The sequence below is a fragment of the Scyliorhinus torazame genome, chromosome 11, assembly GCF_047496885.1.
Source record: "Scyliorhinus torazame isolate Kashiwa2021f chromosome 11, sScyTor2.1, whole genome shotgun sequence".
Lineage (NCBI taxonomy): Eukaryota > Metazoa > Chordata > Chondrichthyes > Carcharhiniformes > Scyliorhinidae > Scyliorhinus > Scyliorhinus torazame.
The window spans coordinates 186343987-186360604 of NC_092717.1; the positions used below are offsets into that span (position 1 = coordinate 186343987).

Consider the following 16618-nt stretch of genomic DNA (forward strand, 5'->3'; position numbering starts at 1 on the left):
GGCGTAGAAGGATGGGTGAGTAAATTTGCGGATGACACAAAAGCCGGTGGAGTTGTGGACAGTGCGGAAGGATGTTGCAGGTTACAGAGGGACATAGATAAGCTGCAGAGCTGGGCTGAGAAGTGGCAAATGGAGTTTAATGCAGAAACGTGTGAGGTGATTCATTTTGGAATCCTCTGCACCTTCAGGGGCTAGGCCGGCGCCGGAGTGGTTTGCGCCGCACCAGCCGGCGCTGAAGGGGGTTGGCACCACACCAACCGGCGCGAATTGGCGCATGTGCGGGAGCGCCAGCGTGTGCTGGCGTCATCCCAGAACATGCGCAGGGGGGTTCTTCTCCGCGCCAGCCATCGCAGACCATTACACCGGCTGGCGTGGAGGAATAGAGTGCCCCCATGGCACAGGCCCCCCTGCAAATCGGTGGGCTCCGATCCCAGGCCAGGCCACCGTGGGGCCACCTCCCAGGGCCAAATCCCCCCGCGCCCCCCTGAAGACCCCAGAGGCCGCCCGCGGAGCCAGGTCCCGCCGGTAAGTACCTGTTGTAATTTACGCCGCCGGGACTGGCCGAAAATGGGTGGCCACTCGGCCCATCGTGGGCTGGCGAATTGCCGGGGGGTCTGCTGCTAGCAGCCGCCGACCAGCATGGCGCAATTCCCGCCCCCGCCAAATCCCCGACGCCAGAGAATTCGGCAGCTGGCAGGGGCGGGATTCACGCTGCCCCCCGGCGATTCTCTGACCCGGCGGGGGGTCGGAAAATCCCGCCCAGGTTCTTTACTCAGAGAGTAGTAGGGGCGTGGAATGCCCTGCCTGCAATAGTAGTGGACTCGCCAACATTAAGGACATTTAAATGGTCATTGGATAAACATATGGGTGATAATGGAATAGTGTAGATGGGCTTTAGATTGGTTTCACAGGTTGGCGCAACATCGAGGGCCGAAGGGCCTGTACTGGGCTGTAATGTTCTATTGTCTATTGTCAAATCTTGAAGGGAAAGAAGAATAAGTCAAAAGACTCCAGTCACCCGGGAGAAGATCACTCACACCAACAGCTGGAGAGTATGGAATATTCTCAACCTCAGGACGATATCAGAACAAGGTTGGTCACGGCAACTCAAAGACCACCTCTGTGAAGTCTGAGACTTTGAGGTAGATGTAGGAGGATTTAAACGTGATAGGGATAAAGGGATAGTCTTGGTGTGGGGCATAAGGGTTATCATCAGAAACACATGATGCTGATGTAATGATGATGTAACATCACATGATTGAGTAACTGAGATCTAGAGGGAGAAATTTCAACATTGTGCAGTGTTCCCAATATGTACATGCTACCTATAAATAAACAAATCACCATTTCGAACAGCTGACTTTGGGACAATAGGCAAGCCCCAAAGAACCCCATCTAAACCCCGAACACATGACAATACATGTGTGTGAATTGAGACTTTCTCAAGGTCTTGATGTACATCACCAACATAAGTTAAATTGGAGGCTTCTCCCCATATTCATAGATTTGGGTCACTGTGTTGTTCCCAATTAATCTCAATATAAACATTGTTGATCAAATTAATATGGTTTGAAAGAGAAAAAATAGTTATATCCTTGATGGCACAACATCTAATATGCCTTGTTGGTGGGAGTAGGGGTGGCACCCCAGGAAAGTCATTCCTTTACCGTCACTCCTCGGTCTTTGCTTCTTCAGTGTTTGGTTTATTGTACATTCTGATCAATTCTGCCTGGCATGTTTTTCACCAACCTCCCTCCTACCTTAATTGGCATTTTCCTCTTCCAACTAAAACCATCTGCTGACCTCTCGCAGCTATTAGCACTATTAGTGACTCGAGAAACACTCGAGACAGGCTTCCAGTAGTTTGCAAAGTTTACTGATGAAAGGCAAAGGCAGTTAAGGAGCATGCACAGGATACAATATAACAGGATTTAACCCTTCAGCTCCAGGGTCCACACTGCCAGGCCCCCACACAAACTCCCTATTGGCAGAATACTGTCCCTGGCCAACTCACAAGTTGCTAGCCAACCAATCGAACCAACTTCCTCCAAAGCTGGTTCCTAAGATTCACTCGGCATCGATGAGTCTGTTTCTGTGCTCCAAAATACAAAACTTTGGAGCACGCTGTCCTGACAAGCAGGCTGCTTCAGCCTGAGTCCTCTGCTTAAAGGCACATCACAAATATGGATCCATGGACCAAAAATAATAAAAGAAATGAAAAGAAAATGGGAACAAAGGAAATAAACAGGAAGGATTCTTACAGTCTGAAAAGGGGCAGTAGGGTAACACAGTGGTTAACACGATTGCTTCACAGCGCCAGGGTCCTAGGTTCAATTCCCGGCTTGGGTCACTGTCTGTGTGGAGTCTGCACGTCCTCCCCGTGTTGCGTGGGTTTCCTCCGGGTGCTCCAGTTTCCTCCCACTGTCCAAAGATGTGTAGGTTAGGTGGATTGACCATGCTAAATTGCCCTTAGTGTCCAAAAAAGGTTAGGTGCGGTTACTGGGTTCCGGGGATAGGGTGGAGATGTGCGGCTTAAGTGGGGTGCAGACTCGATGGGCCGAATGGCCTCCTTCTGCCCTATCAATTCTATGTTCTATGATTCCATGGACTCTTACTTTTCTCTTTATTTTTCCAAACATACAAAAGTATATTTCACATATATACAACATCATACCAAGTTAGTTCTAATAGTTACCAATAACAATATCAGGAAGGAAAGAAACGGATATCTTCTCAAGGAAATACAGCAGTTTCCTATTATTGGTCTGAAGGAACTATTAACACTAACACTAGATTTCCTATGTCATCATGTTTCAGTTCTTCACAGTTGTCTATATTATGCAATTTACAAGTTGTGCATATGTAGGTTTGTCCGAAATTCACAATAGTCATAGGCTTTGCGGTTTCCTCTTGCTGTCTTTGGGCAATGGCAGCAAGATGCTGGTACCGGGAAAAAGCACTTTCTAACTTCTTTTAGGACTCGTTCTCTTCTTCCTCCCCCTCATCGTCCTCCTCCTCATCTTCCTCATCATTTTCGTCATTGACGCCTTCCCCATCACCACCTCCTCCTTCTTTCTCCTCCACAAGCATCTTGAGGCATTCGCTTGCCAAGATCTTCTTTGGCAAGATATCAGCCAGACACTGTTTCAGAGAATATTTCAGAGTTCTCCACACAGTCAGCTAGGTCACTGTAGGTTAGTTCCTTTCTTCCTTAACTACTGCTTTTGTACGTGAATTTAGAAAGTTGTACAAATAATTCCATGGCCTTGGAAGTCAGGAAGATCATGGGCGAAATTCTCCCGAAACGGCGCGATGTCCGCCGACTGGCGCCCAAAACGGCGCCAATCAGACGGGCATCGCGCTGCCCCAAAGGTGTGGAATGCTCCGCATCTTTGGGGGCCGAGCCCCAAAATTGTGGGGCTAGGCCGACGCCGGAGGAATTTACGCCCCGCCAGCTGGCGGAAACGGCGTTTGTTGCCCCGCCAGCTGGCGCGGAAATGACATCCCCGGGCGGAGCATGTGCGGGAGCGTCAGCGGCCGCTGACAGTTTCCCACGCATGCGCAGTGGAGGGAGTCTCTTCCGCCTCCGCCATGGTGGAGACCGTGGCGGAGGCGGAAGGGAAAGAGTGCCCCCATGGCACAGGCCCGCCCGCGGATCGGTGGGCCCCGATCGCGGGCCAGGCCACCGTGGGGGCACCCCCCCGGGGCCAGATCGCCCCGCGCCCCCCCCCAGGACCCCGGAGCCCGCCCACGCCGCCTTGTCCCGCCGTTCAAAAGGTGGTTTAATCCACGCCGGCGGGACAGGCAATTTATTGGCGGGACTTCGGCCCATCCGGGCCGGAGAATCGAGCGGGGGGGCCCGCCAACCGGCGCGGCCCGATTCCCCCGGCGATTCTCCAACCCGGGGGTCGGAGAATGACGCCCCATGTCCGGGTTGATGCTGGAGAATTCGGAACAATTCTTCATGATGCGTTTGACCTGGAAGAGGGGCAGTGCGGTGGAACCAGGGCCTGGGAGACACCACCCTTCCTTATCAAACGTCCTGCTGAAATCCATCTAGACAACAAATGGTATTTGACATCAGCATAATGTTTTTTTTATGCTTTACTACTCTATCTACACTTTGACAGCCATGGAGTCTATATTTGGGAGACCCCCTTTTTTCCCTTCTGGGAACATGTTTGGCTGAATACACTCTTTCTCCTCCAAGAACGTGGCATGGTGGCACAGTGGATAGCCTCACAGTGCCAGGGGCTAGGGTTCGATTCTGGCCTTGGGTGACTGTCTGTGTGGAGTTTGCATGTTCTCCCCAGCATCTGTATGAGTTTCCTCCCTGTGCTCCGGTTTCCTCCCCCAGTCCAAAGATATGCAGATTAGGTGGATTGGCCTTGCTAAATTTCCCCTTAGTGTCCAAAAATGTACAGGTTAGGTGGATTGGCCATGATCACTGAGCGGGGTTACGGGAATAGGATGGAGGAGTGAGCCTAGGTAGGGTGCTCTTTCTGAGGGTCGGTGCACAATTGATATGCCAAATGGCCACCTTCTGTACTGTAGGGATTCTATTGTAGGGATTCTATGGATTGTATGGGATGCCTCCCACATTTCTGACACTGATTTACCTTCGAATAGCTGTTTCTAATCCATCATTGTCAAATCACATTAACTGGCCTATTCCCAACTTAATCTTTAACTCTTGGTGTAACTGTGCCCTTGTCCATGCTGGCTCAGTAGAATTTCACTGACCCCTGGGTGGCAGGCTGGGTGGTTGGGGAACCAGTGAAATCGTAGATCACGTTACTGCAGACGTTGGTCCCTGACGTGGACCCAATGCTGGGGCATTTTCCCAGCAGCAGGGCTGGGTGTAGAGTGGCTGCTCACTGCAAATGGGTGAGTAGCTGATTAGCATAATTAAATGCCCTACTGAGACCATTTTGCTAATGGGGAGGGTACAGGGAAGAGAGGGGCAATCCTCTGTCTCCTGAAGAGATCAAGATCTAAATGGAGGCTGCCCACCCCGTAGCAGCCCAGGGGTCATTGGAACCAGAGACTTGATTGCCTAAAGAGGGGCCCTGGCAGTCCCACTGATCCTTCCAGAGGGATATCCTTCTCCAACACTGACATTTTTTCATCATAACTCTTTGCGAATGGTGGAACTGGCTTGAAGGGCCTACTCCTGCTCCTTAGTTCTATGTTCCTCCTGATGACTCCTGCATTCCTCAGCAGTGACCATCTCCTGGCAGCTTCAGGGCTGTTGGCACTCTGACTGAGACTAACCAGGAATCTGCCTGTGGTAAAATTGCCAAGGCAAATCTGCTGCCAGCAAATGCAGGCTTGAGGCCTGTGTTTTACTCAACATTTAAGCCACTGTAGGATTGGAACCCCTCCAACTGGGAAATTTATGGAATATAGAATCCAAACCCATGGACATGTTTTGAACTATAAAATACAACAGCCAAGCTGAGGTCGACAACACTGGGCAGCAAGGGGTTAATTCAGACATCTAATGAAAAGAGAGTGGGCAAAATTCTCCCATTTTGAAACTAAGTGCCATGGCAGGTGCAGGCAAGTGAAATGTTTCCTGTTGCAGCGGCTGCCTTGATAACATGCCAAATCTTCCAGCTCTGACCTCGTTAATTAAGCACTGGGTGTTTCACACCGTGTGGTAAATCACTGTTGCACCTATATCAGGTGATGTACGGTAGGATCTATACTACAGGTATGGCGGTAGTCCCTGCCTGTTTGCTCCGCACAGTAGGCGGAGTATAAATATGTGTGTCCTCTGTGCAGCAGCCATTTCGCCAGCTGCTGTGGGAGGTCACACATCTTAGAGCAATAAAGCCTCAGTTGTATTCAACTCTCGTCTTTGTCCAATTGATCGTGCCTCAATTTATTGCTCCAGAATTTTCAGAAGATGGACCTCTGTATCAAGCCGGATCGCCTGCAGCTGGATCCGCAATCAAGCAACGCCAAAAAGGACTTTCAGCACTGGCTAGCTTGTTTCGAGGCGTACATCAACTCGGCACCAGACCCTGTTCCGGAGGCTCAGAAAATACAGATACTGCAACGTCTTTCCGCTGATCCAGAACGCGCCGAACTATGACGAAGCCATGGTGCTACTTAAAGAAAATTACGCCCAGCGGACGAACACGCTCTTCGCCAGACACGTACTCGCCACTCGCTCTCAGCTCCCTGGTGAGTCCATAGAAGACTTCTGGCGGGCCCTAATCCCACTAGTTCGGGACTGTGACTGTCAGGCCGTTACGGCCACTGAACATTCTAACCTCCTTATGTGGGACGCTTTAGTTATGGGTATTGGGTCGGACCTCATACGCCAGCGACTTTTAGAAGTTGCCGTGCTCGATCTCACAGAGACAAAGAAGCTAGTGCTCTCTATGACGGTCGCCTCGCGCAACATTCAGGCCTACGCCCCCAGCCGCGCGGCCCACCCCTCCTACGCATCGTGGACCCAACAAACGGCCGCCCCAGCGGCGGCCTTACCCAGCCAGTACGCCTGCACCACGCACCAGCCAGCTAACCCCGGGGTCCCCGATGTTACTTTTGCGGCCAGCAAAAGCACCCCCGCCAACGCTGCCCGCCCGCGCTGCCCTTTGTAAGGCTTGCGGTAAGAATGGGCACTTCGCCACGATGTGCCAGGCCCGCGCAGTCACCACTATTGCCCCCACCCCCCTCGTTTACGCACAATGGGTGCCGCCATCTTCACCCCCCCGGACCATGTGCGGCCAGTGGGCACTGCCATCTTCTCCCCCTCAGACCACGTGCGGCCAGTGGCCACCGCCATCTTCTCCCCTCATACCAAGCGCGGCCACTGGGCGCCGCCATTTTCCCATTCCGCGCAACACATGAGGTCCATGGGCGCCGCCATCTTGTTCAACCCCCGCCACGTGCGGCCCATGGGTGCCGCCATTTTGTCCTCCCCAAGATTTTCAGGTGCCGCCATCTTGTCTCCCCCACGGCACATGGGCACCACCAGCGTTCCTGGACCCATGCCCTCCGGGCACCCCATCATCCAATACCAGCGACGACCAACCACGACTCGCCTCAGTGACCATCGACCAGTCTTGTCCGCACCTGGCCATCGCATCGACCAGCGTTAAAATCGACGGACACGTGACCTCTTGCCTGCTGGACTCCGGGAGCACCGAAAGCTTCATCCACCCGGATACAGTAAGGCGCTCCTCCCTCGTGGTACACCCCGCCAATCAAAGAATCTCCCTGGCCTCCGGATCCCATTCCGTGGTGATCTGGGAGTACTGTACGGTCACACTCACGGTCCAGGGCATAGAATTCAGCAGTTTCTACCTCTACGTCCTCCCTAACCTCTGCGCTGCCCTACTACTCGGTCTGGACTTCCAGTGTAACCTCCAGAGCCTAACCCTGAAATTTGGCGGGCCCCTACCACCCCTTACTGTCTGCGGCCTCGCGACCCTAAATGTCGATCCACCTTCCCTCTTCGCAAATCTAACCCCGGATTGCAAACCCGTTGCCACCAGGAGCAGACAGTACAGCACCCAGGACAGGACCTTTATCAGGTCCGAGATCCAGCGGCTGCTTCGGGAAGGCAGCAACAGCCCCTGAAGAGCCCAAGTGGTAGTAGTTAAAACTGGGGAGAAACACAGAATGGTCGTGGACTACAGCCAGACCATCAACCGGTACACGCAGTTCGACGCGTACCCCCTCCCACGCATATCTGATATGGTCAATCAGATTGCACAGTACCGGGTCTTCTCAACGGTAGACCTCAAATCCGCCTACCACCAGCTCCCCATCCGTAAGGCGGACTGTCAATACACTGCCTTCGAGGCAGACGGTCGCCTCTATCACTGCCTCAGGGCTCCCTTCAGCGTCACCAACGGGGTCTCGGTCTTCCAAAGGAGATGGACCAAATGGTCGACCGGTACGGTTTGCGGGCCACCTTCCCGTACCTAGACAACGTCACCGTCTGCGGCCACGATCAGCAGGACCACGATGCCAAGCTTGCCAAATTTCTTCACACCGCCACTCTCCTAAACCTCACCTACAACAAGGAGAAGTGCGTGTTCAGCACAAACTGCTTAGCCATCCTCGGCTATGTGGTCCAGAACGGAGTTCTGGGGCCCGATCCCGACCGCATGCGCCCCCTCATGGAGCTCCCCCTCCCCCACTGCCCCAAGGCCCTCAACCGCTGCCTGGGGTTCTTTTCATACTACGCCCAGTGGGTCCCAAACTATGCGGACAAGGCCCGCCCACTCATACAGTCTACCCATTTTCCCCTGACGGCCGAGGCTCAACAGGCCTTCGCCTGTATCAGAGCCGATATCGCCAAGGCACACAGTGGACGAGACGCTGCCCTTTCAAGTGGAGAGAGATGCATCAGATGTCGCCCTTGCCGCCACCCTCAATCAGGCAGGCAGGCCCATGGCATTCTTTTCCCGCACCCTTTATGCCTCAGAAATTCGGCACTTATCCGTCGAAAAAGAGGCCCAAGCTATCGTTGAAGCTGTGCGGCATTGGAGGTATTACCTGACCGGCAGGAGATTCACTCTCCTCACTGACCAACGGTTGGTAACCTTCATGTTCAATAACACACAGCGCGGCAAGATCAAGAATGATAAAATCTTGAGGTGGAGGATCGAGCTCTCCACCTACAATTACGAGATTTTGTGTCACCCTGGCAAGCTCAACGAGCCCCCAGATGCCCTATCCCGAGGTACATGTGCCAGCGCACAAGTAGACCGACTCTGGGCCCTGCACGACAGCCTTTGTCACCCGGGAGTCACACAGTTGTACCATTTCATAAAGGCCCGCAATCTGCCCTACTCCGTCGAGGAAGTACGGACAATCACCAGGGACTGCCAGGTCTGTGCGGAGAGCAAACCGCACTTCTACCAGCCGGACCGTGCGCGCCTCAGCATGGATTTCAAAGGGCCCCTCCCCTCCACCGACCGTAACACGTATTTTCTCAGTGTGGTCGATGAGTACTCCAGATCCCCCTTCGCCATCCCATGCCCCGACATGAAGTCTGCCACTGTCATCAAAGCCCTCAACACAATCTTCGCTCTGTTCCGTTTCCCCACCTACATCCACAGTGACAGGGAATCCTCCTTCATGAGTGATGAGCTGCGTCAGTTCCTGCTCAGCATGGATATCGCCTCCAGCAGGATGACCAGCTATAACCCCCGGGGAAACAGACAGGTAGAGAAGGAGAACGGGACGGTCTGGAGGGCTGTCCAACTGGCCCTACGGTCCAGGAAACTCCCGGCCTCCCGCTGGCAGGAGGTCCTTCCTGATGCACTACACTCCATTCGGTCACTACTGTGCACCGCCACCAACAACACGCCCCATGAACGTCTCTTTGTCTTCCCCAGGAAGTCCACATCCGGGGTGTCGCTCCCGACTTGGCTCGCAGCTCCAGGACCCGTCCTTCTCCGTAGGCACATCCGACTCCACAAGGCGGACCCGTTGGTGGAGAGGGTGCAGTTGCTCCATGCGAACCCCCAGTATGCCTACGTGGCGTACCCCGACGGCCGCCAGGATACTGTCTCCCTCAGGGACCTGGCACCAGCAGGTTACACACACACACACACACACCTCTGGCCCGGCTCCACCCCCTCCCCCCCCCCCCCCCCCCCCCCCCCCCCTCCCCAGGTGCTCCCAGCAACAACCCTCCCAGGACCATCCGTCCTCCCCCTGCCCGAGGATGAAGAGGATTTCGGCACGCTCCCGGAGTCACCGAAAACCAGACCAGCATCGGCATCGCCGCCACCATTGCGTCGCTCCCAGCGGCACATCAAGGCCCTGGACCGGTTAAACCTCTAACTGGTTCACTGGACTTCAAAGAAACATTTTTTTTTCTCGCAAATATTGTAAATGTAAATTCAATTGCTGTACATAGTTCTCCACCACGCCCGCCAGACTCAATTTTAACAGGGTGTGAATGTGGTAAACCACTGTTGCACCTATATTAGGTGATGTACGGTAGGACCTGTACTACAGGCACGGTGGTAGTCCCGATCTGCTGGCTCTGCCCAGTAGGCGGAGTGTAAATATGTGTGTCCTCCGTGCAGCAGCCATATTGAACGGCAAGCAACATCACTGAAGAAAGAAGTGGACCTCCTGAAAATAAAGATCTATTTCCTGGAATACTTTGAGGCCGTAAGGTGGACCTCCTGACAAAGAAAGTGGATCTCCTGGCCCATTCTGAGACTGTGAGGTGGACCCTCCTCCAGGACACATAATCTGCAATGTCGACCTGCAGATGCTCCCCTGACACCCGACCCACTGCTGTGCTGTTTCAGGCTTGAACTCCTGAGGCAGCCCCACACTTGGTTCAGATGAGTCTCGACATCTGCATGCCACATTGTTCCGGAAGTGTTTCACGCTGGAATGTTCCCCCGCCTTTACCATGGAGACCCTGGCATGGGGGATGGGGGGGGAGGGGTGGTTGGAGGGGGGGCGGGGGGGGGGGGGGGGGTGGGTGGTGAGGGTTTGGCATTAATTTGCATCCAATTAACGAGATTATGGTCTCTGGCGGGTTTTCTGACCAGCCATGGTGGGCACTGACGGAAGTCCCGCTGTAAATTCATGCCTGCATGTACCCGATTTCCTGGCCTCCCGCCTTATTCTCCCACCATGTCTGCCATTGAACACACCAGAGGGGCTCTGGAGAATTCCACCAGTGGGCAGAACCTTGCGAGAATTTGGCAAAGTGTGAAGCTCAGACTGAAAGCTGGTGTGTAGCTCTCCAGTTGCACAGACCCGTTTTCTCTCCAGGTCTTGAGCCTCTTTAAAGAAAAAAAATGAGTGCGTGTGGTTTATGCCAATCTTTCCAGCCACACATTCACCTGCACTGACCTCCTCTTGCAGTACCCATTTGTGTGATGAACCAGGAATAATCCAGAACTTGCTAACTTTGAAGTCCGAATTCTTAGCTTTTTTTCCTAGCTCCTTGACATTTCCCTGGAGAATCCCTCTTTCCATTTATGATATTGGTACCGGCATGACACAATCTCCCCCCTCAGGATGCTCACATGACAGCAAGTGAGATTCATTCCAGCCCAGTTTAAACTTGGTTTGGAAAGAAGACAGATCAGATAAATAAACTTCTCTATCAATTCGTCTTTTTATTAGAGATAGAAATGAGGGAAATGATTTACAAAACTGGATGCTTTAATTGTGGCACTGTAAATCCATTCCAGAGGGATGAGCTACAGAATCATTTTAATTTGTTCCCCTTGTTGTTGCTCCGACATTAGCTATTCAATGCCCAGAATCAAATGGTAGCAGGCCCTGCTCTCCACTGCTAGGACTAGTCCAGGGGTCATTCTCAAGTGTACAGATGGCCCCGGCTTCTTTTCTCCTCTGCCCACTGCCTCCATGAACGGTTCTCCATACATTCCTCCAATGACAAGTGTATGGAGATCATGGACTTCATTGTCACGAATTCCAAATCTCTTCCCGCACCTACTGGTGCACTAAGACATTTGTCTTTTTCCACAGCTTGTAATTCCCGGAACAGGTCGTTGGTCTGTCACCAGGGGCTTATAGTTTGAGGGGCGCCACTCCACATCACACGTGGCTGACCAGGAGTCTCTCCCACTCTTACCGCCAGCCATTGGCATGTTTTGGGAGGAATTGCAGATGATAGTCAACCTGTTTGACTGCGTTATGAGTGTACCTTCCTTGGCCATCAAGCCCTCAGGTGAGACTCGAACCTGGATCTCCTGGCTCAGAGGCAGGGAAGCTACCCACTGCACCACAAGGCCTCCACCTGTATCACGAAGATGGAGGTCGTTCATTTTGTTATCGGAATATTGTAATATCCTGCACGGGACTTACGGGGTGGGAATGATTGTCTTCCCTGTGATCCTCGCGGAGTATGAGCTCCCCCGCTGAAGGGCGGGGAACTCGATTAACCATTGTATAAAAGATCAGCCAGTAAGGCTCTGAGCAGAGAGGTAACCCGGTAGGGATCTATCGGCAGTGTATATATCATATTGTAAATAAATCTTATTTTACTCGGTGTGGACTCCCTGGGCTGGATTCTCCGGTCGCCGATGCCAAAATCGCATTCCACGATCGGCCAGAGAATCAAAGTTCCCGACCAAATCGGGGGCGGTGCCACTTTTTTGATGCTCCGCCCCCTCCAAAGCAGCGTACTCAGAGAGTACGCCACGCAATGTATCAATGGCCTGAGGATAATGCCTGAGGCCCCCGCCCCCTGATTCTCCGCCCCCGACTGGCCGAGTTACCGACGACGTGGGTCTCACATGGTCTCACCCATCGGGAATTTGGCGTGGCGGCTGTGGACTCAGTGTAGCGCTGCCACAGGCCGGGGAGGGCCGATCCACGGGAAGGGGGTCTTCATCAGGGGCTGGGGACATTGTTGGGGGGTGGTCCAGGGCTCGTGAGCTGGCCAACGGGGGGCACTATTTTGCAGGTCGGGTCCACGAGCGGCCGCCGCCACGGACTCGGCAATTCTCCGGGCCGTATCGGCATCTAGAGCCATATCCTCGAAGCTGCCGGCATGCTAGCCCCCAGCTACACGGAGGATCGGTGGCTGTTTTGCGCCAAATTTCAAGGCGGAGAATGCCACCGTTCCCACGCCGGCGTGAGGACATAGCCTGACAATCGGAGAATCCAATCTCCATGTGTTCTCATTGAAAACATGATGGTGCCAATCGTACCCATCTTGTGAACATTCCTTTCCCTGAACAGGGTGTTTGTTCTCACTGACAGTTATAGGGTTAAACTCTGGAACTGAATGAAAGTGGAAGCTTCTTAAGGTAAATTCCTGTCAGTAGCATGGTGACTCACTAATAAACAAATACTTGCAAATTCCACCTGAAGTTTCGAGGCTCCTCCCTCTTGAGTCTAGGGTTGCAATCTTCAGGTAATTAAATCGAACCTGCATTTCCAATCAGCCGTCTTTGTTCTTGACCTTTGAAAGGTAAGAAAGAAATAATATTATCCCTGTGGATGAGGGGGCATGTAAATTGGTAAATAGAGAAGGGTGATGAGCACAGCCATTGGTTTGACTGTTTTAGGATGCGAACTTGTACAATTCGTGCTGGAAATACCCAAGTATTTAAACTGGAGTACTTCCCTATAGGCCTGGAGCAACTCTCTGACACTCCTTAACTTCTGTGGGTGATAGATCAAGCCGGGTGTTGTCTAAGTGTTCAATTGTGGTCCAGGTCCTTCTCTGGGACTAAATAATTCAGGCCAAAGTAATGCTGCACTGTCAGAGGTACTGTCCTGAATAAAGATTAATCTGAGGCCCCATATTGACAGCAAAGATCCCAAAGCACTGGAGTTACCTGGAAGTTTCCTGGACATGGATCTTCTGCTCACTGCTTCTAACAGCCTGGGAGGACTACGCCCTTTAATTTCCAACATCACCTTTGTACTTGCGGCATCAACAGCTTTCGCTTGCAGATAGGCTTCCAGCCCATGTCACATCAGAGGGTTCAGGGCTTGAGTTGCGGGGATTGACGAAAGGGTAATGGGTGGGTGGTGGTGGGGGATGTGTGTGCGAGGGGCAGCAGCAGTAGCAACATGGTGAGTGGGAGCAGGCTGAGGGAAACAACCTGTAAAGGAGGAAGTGAAACTTGGGTTTATACTTGAGGGTAAATAGTGAAAGATTGGGTGTGATCTTCCAGCCTCGTCACACTCGCGTTCAAGCGTAACGAGGTTGGTGAATGGTGGGAGATGCTAAAAACGGGAACTGCACCAGGCGCCGGCCCACTCCCCTAGGCAAAATCTGAATCTCGCCGTAGCATGGCGAGAAACCAATTATCACCACTTAAGCCCAATTTCCATACAGTGAACGAGAGCCACCTCTTAACAACGGCCTCCCATTGTTCAGCAGCCTCCCCAGCGCCGATTAGTACTCCTTTGTAAAAATGTGAACCTGACAGAAGGGCTTCTGTGGGGAGCCAGGGAGGTGAATGGCCATCTTTACTCACAGGCAAAGAGCCAGGGGCGCTGGGTTTGCTGCCCCAGTGCTCGGCGAGGGGTGGGGGGACCCTCCGCAGGCGTGGGCCGCTATGGGAGGGTTGGGGGGGGGGAAGTGCTGGGGGGGGGGGAAACTGAGGGCGGCAATCACGCGCAGACCCACAATGCTAACTCCTGGATCCCAACCCCATTCTGGGGGCAACCCTTGTCCCTGCCCGTTTGCCCCACCGATCACCCCAAAGGCTGCTGAGGACTCTGGCTGCGCGGATGAAGGCTATCGCTAATAGGGAATTGGCAATCATGGGTAAGTGGGTAAGTGAGCACATGACACATGCCATGAGGATCCCCGTGGGTGGGCGGGCCATGTAGCATGTGGGAGTCATTACCGTGCAACCCAATAACTCTGATGCCTGGACACTGTGGGAGACAACACCATACACGCAGCAGCCAATGTCTGAACACCCAGGGGATGGGACACAGCTCTGGGGATATTTTCATGGCTTGAGGGTGGGTGGGCGGCACAGGGAGGGTGGGGGGATGCCTGGAGAGATGGGCAAAGAGTCCGGGGGTCAGCCCGCATTGCAGAAGAAAGTGACAGAGGCATCATAACGGTTGTGTAAAAATCTGTTTAATGTGCTGTCCAATACCCCATTCCCAATACTGTCGCCTCCCCAACCCCACCAGCCCCAAACCCACCCCCTCCCCACCCCCTACCTACTCCCCCATCCCTCTCCCCTTCCCTGGTGCCCTCCTTGCTCTACCACTACATCTTGGTGTTTCCCCAGGATGCACATCAGAGTTGGAGGCAGTCTCTTGACCTTTGATGCCACTGGCCGGCGTCGTCTAGGGGCTCTGGGGTCGGAGAGCCCGACTCACTTGTTGACGGCACATGCGCAGCCATGCCGCCCTGTCCCGTGTGTTGACACCGAGATACGACCTCATCAGTGGGGTTGTACTCGCGAGAGCTGGTGGCCACTGTCGCCGCCCCATGGGACGGGTCCAGGTTGACACTCAGCACCCCTTCCTCCTGGTAGGTGCCCATAGGGCCCGGGGGTGCACCTTGGGATGGAAGGGCAGCTGGTTTGAGCCCCGGCTGCCCCGGCATCATCTGGCTCTGCCAGCCCTGGCGGTTCCTCATGGTCGCACCATCGTGTCGACGCCCTCAGCGACTGGGACATGCTCTGCAGTGCCTCAGCAATGCCCACCTGTGACTGGGACAAGCTCCGCGGTACCTCGGCCATTCCCATCTGAGAGTGGGACACATCCTGCAGAACCTCATCAACGTCAGCCTGGTACTGGGTGACATCCCCCAGCGAGTCGGACATTCTGCCGAGATCCTCAGCCATGGCCGTCACCGACTGCGCGACACCTTGGACACCTTCACTCATGGTGCCAACGTCGTGCACCCGCTCTCACCTGCTGCCGCCACCTCATCCCAGGCAGCACTCGCTACCTTCTGGCTCACCCTCCGGGACACTCGAGGGAACAGGGCATGTCTCCTGACCTCCACCGCGTCCAGGAGCCTCCCCAGGCCAGCATCCCCAAATCATGGGGCCGGTCTCCTCAGCGCCATTGTTGCGAGCTGGCTGAAGTTGGCTGAGAAAGTGCAGCTTAAGTGCCGCTCTAACTTGTTAGCGGGGCGGCTGGTGAGCGCGGTCCCGGCGAATCAGCTGGCGAGCCAGAATTGGAGGCAAGAAGCCCGTGAGGCCTCGTTAAGTGGACCAATTAACATTGAATAGCATTGCCAGCCTCGCTGGCCGAGCGCCGGGAAACCTGCGACAATTCCTGCTTGCTAGCACACTTGGACATTTTCCCGGAGATTTGTTTCCACTTGGTGGGCGAATAACAGACTAATTTGAATATGTTCATTTAAGAGATTGATCGGGTTGGGGCAGTAGATGCATATCTGGAATTTTGGAAAGCATTTGGCAAAGTGTAAGGGAAGTTGGAAGCCCATATCATACGGGGAAAGGAATATGAAATTGGCGCAGTGACAGCAGGCAAAATATTGTGTCGGGTGGATGTTATTCTGACTGTGTGGTGCTCCCCAAGGGTCAGTGTTTCCTCCTGCAGAGATCTCTTTACATTTTCAGCTCTGATCAAATGGCCAAAACTGACACTTCCTTGTCAGAATGTCACATTTTGAGAGTTCTTTTTCCGTTTGCAATTTTAAGAGGGAACATGGAATTGAAAATTCCAACCATAGTGTTTCCACTTTGGATTCCCTCCATCCCATGCCTCAGTCTGTGCCCGTGCAGATGCAGGTGGAGCAGCCTTTGGCAGCAACCTCAGAGGCTCCCACACCCAAACGTTGCTGATCAAGAGCATGTCAACAGTCAGAGTAGCTTTCCCCCATCTCTGCAGAAGCCTCAGATCTCTCATCATTTGGGCGGCATGGTGGCAAGTGCTGCTGCCTCACAATGCCAGGGACCAAGGTTCAATTCCGGCCTTGGGCGTCTATCCGTGTGGAGGTTTCACATTCCCCCGTGTCTGCGTGGGTTTTCTCCCACAGTCCAAACTTGTGCAGGTTCGGTGGATTGACCGTGCTAAATTGCCACTAAAGTGTCCAAAGGTGAGGTTGGGTTACGGGGATAGGGCGGTGGAGTAGGCCTATGTTAGGGTGCTCTTTCAGAGGGTCAGTGCAGAATCGATGGGCCAAATGGCC

At 53.5% G+C, this 16618-nt stretch overlaps 1 protein-coding gene across 1 annotated transcript in view; it reads left to right on the plus strand.

The window, feature by feature from the left end:
- Window positions 1–12867: 12867 nt before the first annotated feature.
- LOC140385717 (actin-2-like) overlaps window positions 12868–16618 on the plus strand; it is a 38421-nt gene continuing 34670 nt past the window's right edge. The window contains exon 1 of the mRNA XM_072468166.1: window positions 12868–12946. The gene's annotated coding sequence lies outside the window, so the exon portion shown is untranslated. The remainder of the gene's footprint in view (window positions 12947–16618) is intronic.